At 38.0% G+C, this 16,418-nt stretch overlaps 1 pseudogene; it reads left to right on the forward strand.

Annotated features, from left to right (window-relative positions):
- Nucleotides 1-5,072: 5,072 nt before the first annotated feature.
- On the forward strand, nt 5,073-16,121 carry LOC149235203 (nucleobase-ascorbate transporter 6-like; annotated as a pseudogene).
- Nucleotides 16,122-16,418: the final 297 nt, after the last annotated feature.

Genomic DNA, 16,418 nt, shown 5'->3' on the forward strand with positions numbered 1-16,418 from the left:
CTCCATAATTCATAACTCTTATTTCATTATTTTAAATATTTTATTATTATTATTCCTTAGAAGGCCACTTTTAAGCTGAAATTTCCTCTAATGATCTCTCTAATGCCACTTGGAAAAATCCAAGGTTTAAAGTCATTTTCTTAAGTAATGAGGCTCCTTTTATAACTTGAAGTGTGACCTTTAATACCCTCATGACTCTTGACATTCCAACTTCTAATAACCTTTGGATTCTATAAATATTGAACATCCAAATGACTTTTGGAATTAGATATGACTCTTGGAATTACATGTCTTTTGGACTTCTTCACATGACTATGTTTTCCATACATGACTCCTGGACTTCTACTTATTTAACTTCACAATAATTACATCATTACATCATAATTTCCACATCAACATGTGATGAGGACATGATAAGTCACTATCATTGATGACCTAGACTCATAATGACTGATGACATGGACTTTCTTTGATAAGTGACAGTGTTTGCACTTGTGTCTTCAAGCTTGTATGAAAATTTCATGTGGTTTATGTCTTCACCCTCCAAAGGGTATTTGATCTCATGTACTCTTCTTGGGTTTCCTCTATTATCAATATTTCAATGTGTTCTTCATCCTCTAATGCTTCCTTTGACTTCCCTCTTTTCACAATTTATTCATGCATCCTAACCATTCTATCTTGGAACACCTACAACTGTAATCACTCATGGAATGTAAAAATGAACATGAGAAATCCCCTAGCTTAACATGTTTCATGCAAGTTTATTGTTTAAGTATTAATAGTACGCTTGAAAATTACAAGGAAACTTTTGGGTGCAAGGGTGCAGTCTAAAATGCTAAAGGGTTGGAGCTTGTGGTGCACTCATGCACTCAATAGGAGAGAAGATGCTTGATGAAGGGAACGAGGTCTATGTCTGAAGGATGAAGGAAGATCATTCAGGCTTCTCATGTGCACTATGTGCTCAAGGGAGAGAGGAAGGGTGTAGGGCACACTATCAAAGGCTGAAGGGATGAGGCTTTAGGGCTTTAGGGTGTGCTCATGCACTTAAGCCTTCCAATTAGGGTGCATGGGGAACTACTAAAGGATGAATGGATAAGGATTCATGGATTAAGGGTTTTCTCATGTGCTCAAGGAGGGAACAATTCTTTTGTTCGAAGAAGTGTGCTCAAACGAAGACTTGACTTTTTGGACACAGTTCAGAAAAGGTAAGGGGAATGATGCTTAGGAGTGCACTATGCACTCTTGGAGAGAGCATGGTACACTTCCAAATAATGAAGGAGTCTTGATCAAGGTTTGAGAGTGCACCATGCACTCTTAGCTTTAATGGGCTAACTTGTACAACCAAAATTTGTCTATGTCTGGAAGATAGAACAAGGGGTGAACAAAATGAGTCTAGACATGAAATAAAGTGAAACACATACCAACTCATTAATAAGACTTACACAGTTTTTAATCATTACATATACACATCAAAATACCATTTCACAAACACTCCCCAAGTACAATTAAAAATTGCGTTCGAGTATGACCAAAAGTATCATTTTACAACAGGAAAAGGCATTATGACCATGAAAAACAGTTAGAAATGATCAAGAAGACTTGAAACATGTAGAATTACCAAAGAGACACTTGATGGGATGGTGAGGTAAGCTCCGAAATTTGAATGCTCTGATCAAAGTCAAAGAGAGTATTCATTCGATTTACTTATTGGGTGGGGGGGCTTATGGTCGAGCCTGCTTGCGTATCCTCTTCAAGCAAGTAAAGCAAATGTCAATAATCAAATATGTGTTATAATGGATGTAACATGGATGGTATAAAGTTTGTCTTTATGTCTGCGGCTGTAATCAATATGTAAGATGTAAGAATGCATCTCCTAAAGTTGTCTGACTTCAGTTTAGGTGGGCTAGGCTTTGATGTGGAAGGTTAAGTATGCGGTCTCTCTCGGCTCTATCAATATAATCTAGCGGGGTTTTCAATCTGGGAATAGGGGCGTTGGTCTCCAGTGTTCCCACTCCCATCTCACTCGATCATAGTTAATCGCAGTTTCATATATAAGGTTAAGGAGCTTATCTGGAAATCGCAGTGGAGGCCTGTCAAATAGTTGGGGAGCATTCATTTCGATCTCGTATCAATGGCCAAAGCCAAAGAAGAATAGTTGGTTCGCCGAGAGATATGTTAGTGCACTGCTGTAAAATTTTGGAGAGTTTTGTAGTAGCAAGAATAAAACCAAACCCTCAATCCTCATCGTGAGAATGGAAAATAGCAAAATGCAAGCCTGAAGCAAGAGCAACTAGGAACTGGTTAATCCTTTCACACACCTTATGGGAAAGGAGAACGTAGATTGTAGTGGAGGGGAATTAATTATGGTGGGGATAAAATACTTTGGGAATTTTCACAATTAAGGAAGCCTATAGTTTGGCATGAGGTTTTGAGATGCTTCCTCATGAGCCTCTATAGAAAATAGTTTCGTCCTCCAAACTATGGCCATAAATTTTATATTTCCCATTGCTCATAGGCGATTCATGTCTCTTAAGTTGGGATCATATCTAGAGGAAATTCCTATCGGTCCTTATTTATACCATTTATGCCAAATTCACAAGCAGAATATGGAACACATTGTTAATACTTGTCTAATATTAGGGGAACTGTGGGACAAGGTGCGAAGGACCTTTGGCTACTTTGATCCCATAATCAATAGTCATTGGAAAATGGTTGAATGAAGGAGAGGGTAAATTTTGAAGAACATGGTAGTTACTTGTGCCTAGGTTCTGGTCCTCAACATCTTGCTCACAAATCTCTAGAATGAGAGAAACAAAATCGTTTTCATGTACCAAATATCCCTTGTCTAGTTAGTCTAGAATATAGTTATTGAAAAAGTGAGGGAAACAATTCTAACAGAGGAATAAGGAGAAAATGATTGGAAAGCTAAATGTAAATAGATGTTGATTCTCAATAAGTTGGAACTCTCTCAAAAAATGATCAAGCATCATCTATCTGCACAGGTTGGAGCACAGAGTATATCCCCATCAAGTTTATTATTTTCTCTGAAGGGATTTGTTAAGTTGAACTCCAGTGGCAATTCTAGAGGCAAATAAGGGTTGGTTGGTTATGGGAGTGTTCGTAGGGATAGCTTGAGTACACCTATAGTTTTTTTTTTTTATTCTATGGGTATGAAATAAATAATGTTGTATAATTTACATCGATATAAAAAAGGCTATTCTTGGCAAGAAGGCTTGGGATGTCTAATACTGAAATCACACGACACTCACAACTGGTGGGTAATGTTGTTTAAAAACTAATAAATGTCTCTCCCATATATAAAGCATCAAAACCTGACTTCTTGAACATGAGGCTCCACGAATTCAAGAACTACTTCTCTCTTTTCCTTATGTCATCACCTCAAACACTAGAAGATCAGGTAACCAAGTGGTTGATTGGCTCGCAAGTTAGGTTATTCAAGAATTATATTATGAATTTAGTTCTAATTGGCCTCCCCATGTGGATCTGAGGGACATTAAAGAATTGGAAAACCTTTTAGAGAGTGATAATCTCTCCCTGATGAGGGTGATCATTAATGGGAGAATGGTGAAATTCGAGGGAATTAATCCCCTCCCATGTAGAAATTAGTGTTAAGAGGCATGTCAGGAAAGGCATTCCCAGTGAGCAGGAGATGAAGGTTTGAGAATGAGCTTGGAGCATATTTTTTGGTTGGTTTATTGCGGGAAATGATTGTTGCTTTTAAGAAGTGAGTTGTGATATTTCAATGGGAGCATTGTTTCTTGGAGTGTAGGGTGTGTATCTATTATAGCCATCATGTGTCTTCTTCTCTAAAAACTCAAAGATGACTAGAAATTTGGGCGTGAATGGTTTCAATATTTTCGAGGAGATTGTTATGGGCATATTAAGTTGGGACCCTTGTTACCCATGGGAGGTTCAGGATGAGGGTAAACTTCTAGAGCTTGCACATGGTGGTCACCACAGTCAACATGTTTCCTTCACATATGCTTTTTGGGGTTTCTTCGTAACGATTAAGCGGATAAAGGTTTCATGTTTAATTTTGTTTAATATTCAAAACTTTTTCTTGGGTAGGTTTGGTACAATTAGTTTAGAGGTTCCAGGCATGGTATTCGAGCTTGACGGTGTAGTTGATGGTCGAGGCAGAGGTCCATTTATGACTCTTGTTCTTCACACTTGACATATTTAATCTTTGTGGGCTTTGTGGGGTGATAAGTTTGTAGCCCTAGGGATCTCATTTTCTTGTGTGGGGACCAACAATATTTTGAAGTTTAGTGGGGCTAGAGGAATTCGTGTCTTCGGTGGTGGCTTGTGACTGGAGAAGGTGGTCACTAGTGCTACCTAGTTTGGGGTGTGGAGGGCATCCATAATCTCTTTAGTGGGTATTTTGATGATATACATTGTGCATTCTACTTTGGTTGGGTATATAGTGAGGTATCTGGCATTTAGTGAAGCTGGTTCATTCCACTAAGGACTTCTAGTGATGTTGTGTGGTGCATATCTAGAGATTTATGCAACATCAATGAGGACATGTTATCATAGACATGGGTCCTCCTGGCTAATGTTTATCCCAATAAATGGACCACTAAGATGATGGGTTAGTGGTGGAATAACAACCACCTAATTCACCTAGGAGATTTGACCTACCGCCTTTCGTTGAATCCCTAAAATCATATATTCATCAGGTTACTACATGAGTGGAGTAGTTGGCTAGGGACTGACTGATGTTCCTCTAAATTAGACATAAATTAAGACCCCCACCTCTAAATTGAACTTAAGTTAAGGTCCATCTAATGATCCTTCAGCACATTAAACCTCTATTTTTTCATTAGATAATAATATTTACGCCGTAAGGCGTTTCCCTCTGAAATCAACTCCCCCAATTGCCTTTCTGTCATAATCCTGATCGTTAGATAGATTGTTAGACGATTAAATGTTTTTCGACCATTAGATGTTACTAACCGTCACACTAAATCTTGATTTGCAGTGTTATAACCATAGTCTCATTTACAATTCTTTCGGTTCGGTGGCTCCGCTGGATGCAACAAATCGATTCGATGGCTCCGCTGGGTGCATACAAAGTGGTGGCCGTGGGCCGACCCCGTGATCAGAAAGGCGATATAGTGGAAATATATGATTCCACTTACAGGTCATGGCGTATTGCAGGAACCATGCCCGAGGATTTGTGGGTAGTGCGGCCACATATGGGAATGACTTTGCTTTTTTGTGATGGTACTTTCTATTGTTTGATCATCAGTGGCATCAGTGGCTGGTGGGTCATAATGGGTTTCAATCGGAAATGGGACTTCCATTTCTGCACCCTTGCCAGAGCTGGCCAAGAAAAAACACATGTTCCCTTACCTGCTCACCTGTGGGTCGCAGGTTCTAGTTATAGGTGGGAAGGTCAAAGATGGAGAGGGGCTTTTGCACGAGGTTATTTTATGGGATTTTCAAAAGGTGAAGGTCGACTCCTCTGTTTCTTCATCCTCATGCTGGAAAGAGGTAGCCAGAATGCCTCTGTTTCTTCATCCTCATGCTGGAAATAGGTCGCCAGAATGTCTCCATCCTTGTGTGAGGATGTTAACAGGACATTGTCTAATATTCACAACAAGTATCTGCTTCAAATGGTACAATAGAAAAAACAGGTAATCCAAGTATTTCTAAAGATAAAAGGCCTCCAACTCAATCCTCATTGCCCAAAAGGCCCTGTGTTTCAACTACTGTACTAGGCCCAAATGGGAAAACAATCAGTGGATTCTTGTACAATTATAGTAGAGATGAGGTTAGTATAGTTTGTGTGTGCCATGGCACTTTCTTGTCACCTGCAAAGTCTTTGCAGCATTCAGGTCGTACAAACCTTTCACATCCTGAAAGGCAAATTGTTGTCAATCCATCCCCATCTTCAAATGAAGATGCATCAACCCTGCAATGAAAAGTTATCCAAATAAAATCTTGGATGTATACCTAAAAAACATGTTTCCCTGAAGGATTATCTCTATGTCACTTGCCCCAAAAAAGGTTTTTGAAATTGAGTGACTAGACATCCAATTTGGAAGCACTCCTCTTCTACTCACAGAGCAGAATTTTGCTTCTAGACCTGGCAATCCCAAGATTAGGATTCCAATCTCTCTATGGTTTGACCCCTCCTGTGTGACATGATTTCCATTTCCATTCTCTCCGTGCTCTGCCCTATCTATATAGCATGCAGTTCAATTCAATTACCTTTATGGACGAGTTTCATTTCCAATTTCTTTGTGGTTTGCTCCACTAGTATGGTATGAGTTTCAATTCCAATTTTCTATGGTTCGCTTCACCTGTATGGCATACGTTTCAATTTGAGTCTCTTTGTGGTTCGTCTCAATGTATGACACAACTTTCAATTCAAACCTCTTTCTGGGTTTCCGTAGTTGGTCTGCTCCACCTCTACGGCTTGATTTTTAATTCCAATCACTCTATGTTTTGGTCCACCTGCATGGCACACGTTTCAATTCAAGTCTCTTTTTAGGCTTCCCCTCCTGTATGGGATACATTTAAATTCCCATTTCTCTTTTTTTTGCCCCATTCTTATGGCATAATTTTCAATTTGAGTTTCTCTATGGTCAGCTTCACCTTAATGGCATGAGTTTCAATTCCAATCCCACTGTAGTTTACTATTTTCTCCACCTCTATGGCATTAGTTTCAATTTGGGTCTCTTTATGATCTGCCCAACCCATATGGTATGAGTTTGTTATAAACCTAGGGGGATAATATGGGGTACCAAGGGAGGTACCCAAGGTAATAATGTAATAATGGGATGGGCCATAGTAATAAATAAGGTGGTTAACCCATATCATGTAAGGGACCACAAGTAGTTAGTAATAAGGTAATGGGCCCATGGTATTAGTTGATGGTATGAGGGAACCATGGTAATGACCCTTGGTATTGTATGTATGAGGCCTATATAGAGGCTAGAGACTCCAAGTCAAGGAATATAGTGAAGGATTATTGTATGAACAGGCATATGGCTTGTGGAGTGTTCTCCTTCCTTAAGGAGTGATTGTATGGTGTTGCCCTACCTTAAGGGTTGATCAATAAAGAATCATTTCATATACTTTTTGGGTTTATTTGAATTATCTTATATTTTCTTATCGGATCTATATTATTTCTGGGTCTGATCTATAACAAGTGGTATCAGAGCTACAACAAGTGGTATCAGAGCTATAACAAGTGGTATCGGAGCTACAACAAGTGGTATCAAAGCTATAAAGTGAATCATCTCTATATTTGGATCTTGTTAGTCATGGGTTATTTCTATTATCATAATATCTTTGCATTAGATCTACAACAAGTGGTATCAGAGCACTTTCTTCGGCACAAAAGTGGAGATTTTTTTTTTAATTTTTGCAGGATTTCAGGGGCGGCGAGTTTGCAGATGAGATCTGTATGTTTTGGTGCAATATCTGCAAAATATAATTGCATATTTGTATTCTTTGTGAAAAAATAGCCAATTTCAAAAAAAAATCGGTTGAATCGAAGTCCGGATGAAGGAGATATCGCTGATCTAAAAATCAGTGGGGTTGCAGAAAATTTTTCAGGGCAGCGAGTTTGCGGCGCAGATCTGGATGTCCTAGCACACGATCTGCAAAATATAATTGTTGATCTGGATTTTGTGTGAAAAAACACTCAATTTCAAAAAACAAATCAGTCGAATCGGAGTGAGGATGAGGGAGATATCACTGATTTAAAATCAACTCTTTTTGCATAAATTTTGGTGACGGCGGGAGAGTTGCAGTGCAGATCTGAAATTAGAAGTGCCTGGATCAAGATTTCTACCACATGGGAATATGCAGAATGATTGTTCCATTTCCAAAAACAGGTCATAATAGGGATTCTGAGCAATATTGATTAAACTGTGACAATTTCAAATTTTCGCCAAGTAAGTGATTTTTTTTCAAAGCTCTCTTCATGGCTTCTAGCAAGGTTCTTTATTTTATAGGAAAAGATAGTCGTCCTACTATTGAAGAATACATAAAACAAAAGAAGCGGGTATGGCAAAACAAATGGAAATGGTGGGCAGTGGAGGATTTTAGAGATGAGGCGGCCACATGGTGGGGATTACTTCACCAAACGAAGTGTTACAACCTGCCTGATGAAGCATTTGAAAAATTCCTTTTAGACAGATGGTCTCATGCTAGAAAACAAGATATCGAGAAACATATGGGGTTATTTCCTACTGGTATATCTTTATTGCAGGTTCATGGATTGATTCGGAAGGAGAAAATTGTTGTGTCTATAAATCCTAGTTGCAAGCAAAATCTTATAAGTGTTAATTTGGCAAAAACATTGCAAGTTCCAGCAAAACACATTGAAACCGCACAGATTGATAATGAGGATGTTCAAGTGTATAAGGATTTGAAGATTTCTATGGATAAGTATGTGTTGCATGGTGATTTTTATGCTTTAGAGACAGATAATATGGATGTTGTTTTAGGATACCCGTGGAAGGAATCAGTGACTACTATAAATATTAATGTGCAGAAGAAATTCCTGGAGCTATGGTATAAAAAGAAGAAAATTACATTACACGATATTTCCATCAATAAACAGGTAGAGTCCACGGAGGTTGATGCAGAAGATATTCCAAGGACTGACATATCAGATGATGAGCAGCTTATGGTCAAAAATCAAACACAAACAGAGGCTGAAGCCGAAAAGGTAACAGGTGCTGACACATCTGATGAGGGTTCAGTGGTTGAAGTCATATTGGAAAAGAAGACACCACAACAGGCACCACAGTAGGGTGAATTAAAGAAAAAGACACCGTAGGTTAAAACTTCAGCATATCATCACCCACATCACCCCGCAAGAAAACAACCAACAAGATGGCAACCAATTAGCCACAAGGACAACAACCCCCGTATGACGGATAGCGAGGAGCGATGATCCACCTACTACACACAGAAGAGATACCACAGTCAACTTTCATCTCAAGCGAGCGAGGCACTGGCGCGATCGAGGGTTCACCTTTCTCTTTGATGGCTAGATGCACGTGCATGGTACCAGTGGACTACTCTTTTGAGTAGATCTTATTATTTGTGTTCTTCCCATGTTTTAGGGACGAAACATGCTGAGGGTGTTGGAATGTTATATACCTAGGGGGGATAATATGGGGTACCAAGGGAGGTACCCAAGGTAATAATGTAATAATGGGATGGGCCATAGTAATAAATAAGGTGGTTAACCCATATCGTGTAAGGGACCACAAGTAGTTAGTAATAAGGTAATGGGACCATGGTATTAGTTGATGGTATGAGGGAACCATGGTAATGACCCATGGTATTGTATGTATGAGGCCTATATAGAGGCTAGAGACTCCAAGTCAAGGAATATAGTGAAGAATTATTGTATGATCAGGCATATGGCTTGTGGAGTGTTCTCCTTCCTTAAGGAGTGATTGTATGGTGTTGCCCCACCTTAAGGGTTGATCAATAAAGAATAATTTCATATACTTTCTGGGTTTATTTGCATTATCTTATATTTTCTTATCAGATCTATAACAAGTGGTATCAGAGCTACAACAAGTGGTATCAGAGCTATAACAAGTGGTATCGGAGCTACAACAAGTGGTATCAAAGCTATAAAGTGAATCATTTCTATATTTGGATCTTGTTAGTCTTGGGTTATTTCTATTATCATAATATCTTTGTGTTAGATCTACAACAAGTAGTATCAGAGCACTTTCTTGGGCACAAAAGTGGAGAATTTTTTTTTTTATTTTTGCAGGATTTCGGGGGCGGTGAGTTTGTAGATCAGATATGTATGTTTTGGTGCAAGATCTACAAAATCTAATTGCATATCTGTATTTTTTGTGAAAAAATAGCCGATTTCAAAAAAAAATCAGTTGAATCGGAGTCCGGATGAAGGAGATATCGCTGATCTAAAAATCAGTGGGGTTGCGGACAATTTTTCAGGGCAGCGAGTTTGCGGCGTAGATCTAGACGTCCTAGCGCACAATCTACAAAATATAATTGTAGATCGGGATTTTGTGTGAAAAAACACTCAATTTAAAAAAAAAAAATCAGTCGAATCGGAGTCCGGATGAGGGAGATATCGCTGATTTAAAATCAGCTCTTTTTGCAGAAATTTTGGTGACGGCGGGAGAGTTGCAGCGCAGATCTGAAATTCCAAGTGCCTGGATCAAGATTTCTACCACATGGGCAGATGCAGAATGATTGTTCCATTTCCAAAAACAGGTCATAATAGGGATTCTGAGCAATATTGACTAAACTGTGACAATTTCAAATTTTCGCCAAGTAAGTGATTTTTTTTCAAAACTCTCTTCATGGCTTCTAGCAAGGTTCTTTATTTTACAGGAAAAGATAGTGGTCCTACTATTGAAGAATACATAAAACAAAAGAAGTGGGTATGGAAAAACAAATGGAAATGGTGGGCAGTGGAGGATTTTAGAGATGAGGCGGCCACATGGTGGGGATTACTTAACCAAACGAAGTGTTACAACCTGCCTGATGAAGCATTTGAAAAATTCCTTTTAGACAGATGGTCTCATGCTAGAAAACAAGATAAGGAGAAACATATGGGGTTATTTCCTACTGGTATATCTTTATTGCAGGTTCATGGATTGATTCAGAAAGAGAAAATCGTTGTGTCTATAAATCCTAGTTGCAAGCAAAATTTTATAAGTGTTAATTTGGAAAAAAGATTGCAAGTTCCAGCAAAACACATTGAAACTGCACAGATTGATAATGAGGATGTTCAAGTGTATAAGGATTTGAAGATTTCTATGGATAAGTATGTGTTGCATGGTGATTTTTATGCTTCAGAGACAGATAATATGGATGTTGTTTTGGGATACCCGTGGATGAAATCAGTGGGTACTATAAATATTAATGTGCAGAAGAAATTCCTGAAGCTCTGGTATAAAAAGAAGAAAATTACATTACACGATATTTCCATCAATAAACAGGTAGAGTCCACGGAGGTTGACGCAGAAGATGTTCCAAGGACTGACATATCAGATGATGAGCAGTTTATGGTCGACAATCAAACACAAACAGAGGCTGAAGCCAAAAAGGTAACAGGTGTTGACACATTTGATGAGGGTTCAGTGGTTGAAGTCATATTGGAAAAGAAGACACCACAACAGGCACCATAGCAGGGTGAATTAAAGAAAAAGACATCGTGGGTTAAAACTTCAACATATCATCACCCACATCACCCTGCAAGAAAACAACCAACAAGATGGCAACCAATTAGCCACAAGGACAACAACCCCCGTATGACGGATAGCGAGGAGCGACGATCCACCTACTACACACAGAAGAGCTACCACAGTCAACTTTCATCTCAAGCGAGCGAGGCACCAGCGAGATCGAGGGTTCACCTTTCTCTTGGATGGCTAGATGCACGTGCATGGTACCAATGGACTACTCTTTTGAGTAGATCTTATTATTTGTGTTCTTCTGATGTTTTAGGGATGAAACATGCTTAGGGGGGTGGAATGTTATATACCTAGGGGGGATAATATGGGGTACCAAGGGAGGTACCCAAGGTAATAATGTAATAATGGGATGGGCCATAGTAATAAATAAGGTGGTTAATCCATATCATGTAAGGGACCACAAGTAGTTAGTAATAAGGTAATGGGCCCATGGTATTAGTTTATGGTATGAGGGAACCATGGTAATGACCCATGGTGTTGTATGTATGAGGCCTATATAGAGGCTAGAGACTCCAAGTCAAGGAATATAGTGAAGGATTATTGTATGAACAGGCATATGGCTTGTGGAGTGTTCTCCTTCCTTAAGGAGTGATTGTATGGTGTTGCCCTACCTTAAGGGTTGATCAATAAAGAATCATTTCATACACTTTTTGGGTTTATTTGCATTATCTTATATTTTCTTATCAGATCTATATTATTTCTGGGTATGATCTATAACAAGTGGTATTAAAGCTACAACAAGTGGTATCAGAGCTGTAACAAAGTTTCAATTCAAATCTCGCTATTGGTTGTCCTACTTGTATGGCACATATCTATCAAATTTATCTCTTTACTGCGTACCCATTCTACTATTATTTTAGTAGATGGGCTCCCTGAAATCTATGCAACCTCTTGCAAACACTCAGTTTTATGATAGAAGTATTCATATATATGATAGCGAAAGTAGAAGTCGATCAAATTTAAGTAGATCCAATATTGGTTCAAGAAGTCAAAACACTACAAATCATCCTGGGATTCAGTGGTCTGTGGGCTGTTGTTCTAAGGTTGGTTTGATCTCTATGCATTTTCTCAAGTAATTTCATTCAAATTTTCTACATGTACTAAGGATTTACAGTTTGTAGATCCTGATTTTGTTGTCTTGATGGCATGGTGCGTGTCAGGTATCTGAGTCCTCATTCAGCAATTCCGCTAGTAACTCTTGTTGCTCTTGGGCTCTATGAACTTGGGTTCCCAGGGATAAGTGGACGCTGAGCACCATTTCTGTTATGTTCACTTGGCTTAAATAAATTCTATTTCAGAAGTTGATCTCTATTGCACTCACTTGGTATTAAACAAATTTTCTATTTGCTTGAATAGAATTCATATGCTTCAAGTTTCAATGAATGCCATAATTGCATTTGAGTGCGATAATTGCATTTGAGTTATATGGGTATCGAATTCCTAAGCTTGAGTGCTCTAGTCCAGCATTTTTGTTAGTTAATATGGAAAGTTGTAGGGTACTCAAAATTACAGTGTCATTACAACTGGTTTGGAACAGAAGGACCTGCTCAAGTATGCTAGCTAACTTGACTAGCACACACATTGCTTGGATAATTACGGGCTTGATGATGATTTCTATTAAACAAGGTCCATCTGTTGGACTTTCATTTATCTTGAAGCAATAGATACTTTGATTTGATATTTGCAGACTCTTCTTTCGAATGGAGGCAGTGTGTGCTTTTCTGCATCGTAGGTGATTTCTAGACAGATAGTTTGGTTGGAACTTAGCACCTGCTTTTACACAGATACTCAGGATGAAATATATTTCATAAACTAGATGAAACAAAAAATGTTTTTGGGAAATGTATTATGAATAAAAAATGTTTCAGAAATGTTTGACTTAGATTAGTCCTGATTTACTCCTAATTATATCGTCTAATATATATTTAAGGTTTAAAATTCTAACACAATAGCATATTATGTACAATCTTTATTAATATTAATCACATTAGTAATAAGTAGTGTTCGGAGTTGGACTGTTTCACAAATGGATCATGGTAAGTTCTAAAAAGAATTATTTCCAGTTTGTTTTGAAACTTCTCTTATGAAAATTTAAGCTATAATGACTAAATGACATAGCTACTGAATCTTTTTGAATCCAGTGGATTTGATTTTACTTGCGCTGATACACTTTCTAGCTTGAGTAGCTAGCATAGATGAAGTCCTTTCATTTGGTTCAAATGTATTTCAGAAATATTTGCATGCAGTAAAAGTATTAGTGACTAGCATAAGAATGACCTGACTCAAGTGTTGTCAATTTAATGAACTTTAACTCACTAAAATTGACCTGATATGTCTTCAACCAAATCATGTCAGTTTATTCAGCTATTAGTTAATAGCCCAACTCTTAGTTTTTATTTTAATTTTCAACTAGTTAAACTTGCATTTACAATAATAAGTTTTGGGTCCTTTCGAAACTAGTTTTGCAATTTTCAATAGATTGATAGGTTTTTCGTGTCAAACCTGGAATTTCTTCTGTTCACCAAACACCGATACATTTGGATATCCATATTACCTGCCTTCAAATTTATGTTTGGATGTATATTTTGTAATATCTATTCTATTTGAATTTCCGTTTTGTTTGAAAATATATCCTCTTTTTTTTGAAAAAAAGTCAAATGAAGTGTTGTACTCTGATGTTATTTACAGGTGGGGAAATGCATTGAAATAGGGCTTCCACAACTTATTGCATTGGTCTTCTTTTCACAGGTAAGGAATTAACGAATTACCATTATGCGTAAACTTCTAGAGTGTATCTCTCTAGATATATATCATATATCCTCTTCCTAGTCTTTCCATGCTTTTTTAAATCTGTTGTATTAAATGATTTGTAATTGCAAAGATTGTGGCACTAATTTGTTGCAGAATGAAACTAACTGATTAAACTCTTTTTTCCTCCCTTTCAGTATGGTTGACATATCAAGACTCGTAAGAAACCTTTATTTGAGCATTTTGCCATCATAATTGCAGTTGCTATTGTGTGGGCATATGCCCATATTCTCACTGTAGGTGGAGCATACAAGCATACCCGTCAAAGGACCCAAGCCCATTTCCAAACAGACCGTTCTAGACTAGTTAGTGGTGCCAAATGGTATGCATTCTTACAAGAAGCATGCATACTAATTCTCATGTCACTTCATACAGTACGTTCTCATGCAAAGCCTCAGCATGGTCTTTATTATTCTGCAGGATAAGTGTTCCATATCCATTTCAATGGGGAGGAACTGTTTTTGGTGGAGGACAGTCTTTTGCAATGATGGATGCAGCATTTTTGTCTCTTGTTGAGGTTTTCCTACTTGCCATATATCAGATATACTTTCTTCTCTTTTATTTTCTTTATCCCATTGACATTTCTGATAGTTATCTATGGGTTTCTATTTAAAAACAAATTTGGGTATTGACTACTATTTGTTTTTCTTTCATAAATTTGTAGTCTACTGGTGCATTCTATACTGTTTCAGGGTTTGCAAGTGCCACACCTCCCCCTCAATATATCATCAGCCGTGGTATAGGCTGGCAGGCAAGGAAATGGATTCGTTGCTTTCACCCTTATGGCTTCAGATAATTGGAAGATTGTATCATTGTCATTGATGGAATGTAATGGTCCTCTCTACAGGGAATTGGAATTTTATTGGATGGGATGTTTGGAACTGGAAATGGGTCCACAGTATCAGTGTAAGAACTAGGAAACTTGACCCATCTCTGAAAACTTTAGCTGCAACTTGACCCATTTCTGGCAATACTAGCTCTGAAATTTGTCTTATCTTGGGAATTTGCAGTGAGAATGCTGGTCTTTTGGGGTTGACATGAGTTTGGAGTCGCAGGGTGCTCCAGATATCAACAGGATTTATGATATTCTTCTCTCTTCTTGGTGATAGTCAACTCAAGTTGGGATATTGTTCTCATTTTGGGGTTTATTCCCTAGTCTAGGATTTTGCATTGCTAATTTCATGTTAATTTGTTCCAGGCAAATTTGGATCAATCTTTGCTTCTATTCCAGCACCCATTGTTGTTGTCGTGTATTGTCTCCTCTTTGGTTATGTTGGTATGTATACGGTGTACACAAATCCTATGTGTTGAGCTGCAAAGTCAGTCAACTAGTAGTATCTTAGCTGTTGCCATAATGGATGTATGCATAAAACCTTAAGGTTAACTCATATTGGCAGACACTTAGTTTGTACAATGCAATTTCAACATATTAGGGTAAAAAAACAATTCATTGGGTACCTATATTGGCAGACAATTTGTACGATGCAGCTTTAAAATTGTAGGGTAGAACAACAATTCTTTGGGTTTTACCTCATGTCTGAATTTTTTTTATTCTTGATGAGCAGCTGGTGGGGGTCTCAGTTTCCTTCAATTTTGCAATCTAAATAGTTTCAGGACGAAGTTCATCTTGGGCTTCTCTCTGTTTTTGGGATTATCAGTACCACAGTACTTCAATGAATTTATAGTTTCTTCTGGTCATGGTCCAGTCCACACTCTTGGACGATGGGTAGGGTTCTTACAACTTCTTTCAGGGACTAAACTAAAATTGTTTGGCTAGCAGTTCGTTGTGGCAACATTCCCTCCATTCTTCAAATTTCAATGTTTTTAACTTTAAACATTTTTGAATGTCTTTTTTAGCAGTTCAATGACATTATCAATGTGATTTTCTCGTCACCACCTTTAGTTGCTAGCAGCGTAGCATTGTTTTTGGATAACACTCTACATATGGGGGAGAGTTCAACAAGGAAAGACAGAGGCCATCATTGGTGGGATAAGTTTCGTTCATTCAAAATCGATCCTAGAAGTGAAGAGTTTTATGCTCTCCCTTTCAACCTGACCAAGTTTTTCCCATCTATCTGAGGATGAAACTCTATTTTAGAGGTGGGGTCTTTGTTTTATCAATAGCCTTGGTGCATTTGGAGAATAATTAGAGTGTCTTCAATTCATAAAGAGACAACTTCACAGTGTGAAATCTAAGATGTCTATATTTTATATCTATCACTATGATAGGGAACTGCTTTCACAAATTATCTTAAATGGATGCCTCTGTGCCCTGGTCAATCATTCTCAGAGCACTTCAATATCACCGCTCTTGGCAAGTAGCAAAAGGAGAATAATGAAAAGGAAAAGTACATTTCAGACTCTCAGAGTGGTCAA

The sequence above is a fragment of the Pinus tabuliformis genome, chromosome 8, assembly GCF_031772625.1.
Source record: "Pinus tabuliformis cultivar Carrire ecotype Pingquan chromosome 8, CPIR1, whole genome shotgun sequence".
Taxonomy (NCBI): Eukaryota; Viridiplantae; Streptophyta; class Pinopsida; order Pinales; family Pinaceae; genus Pinus; species Pinus tabuliformis.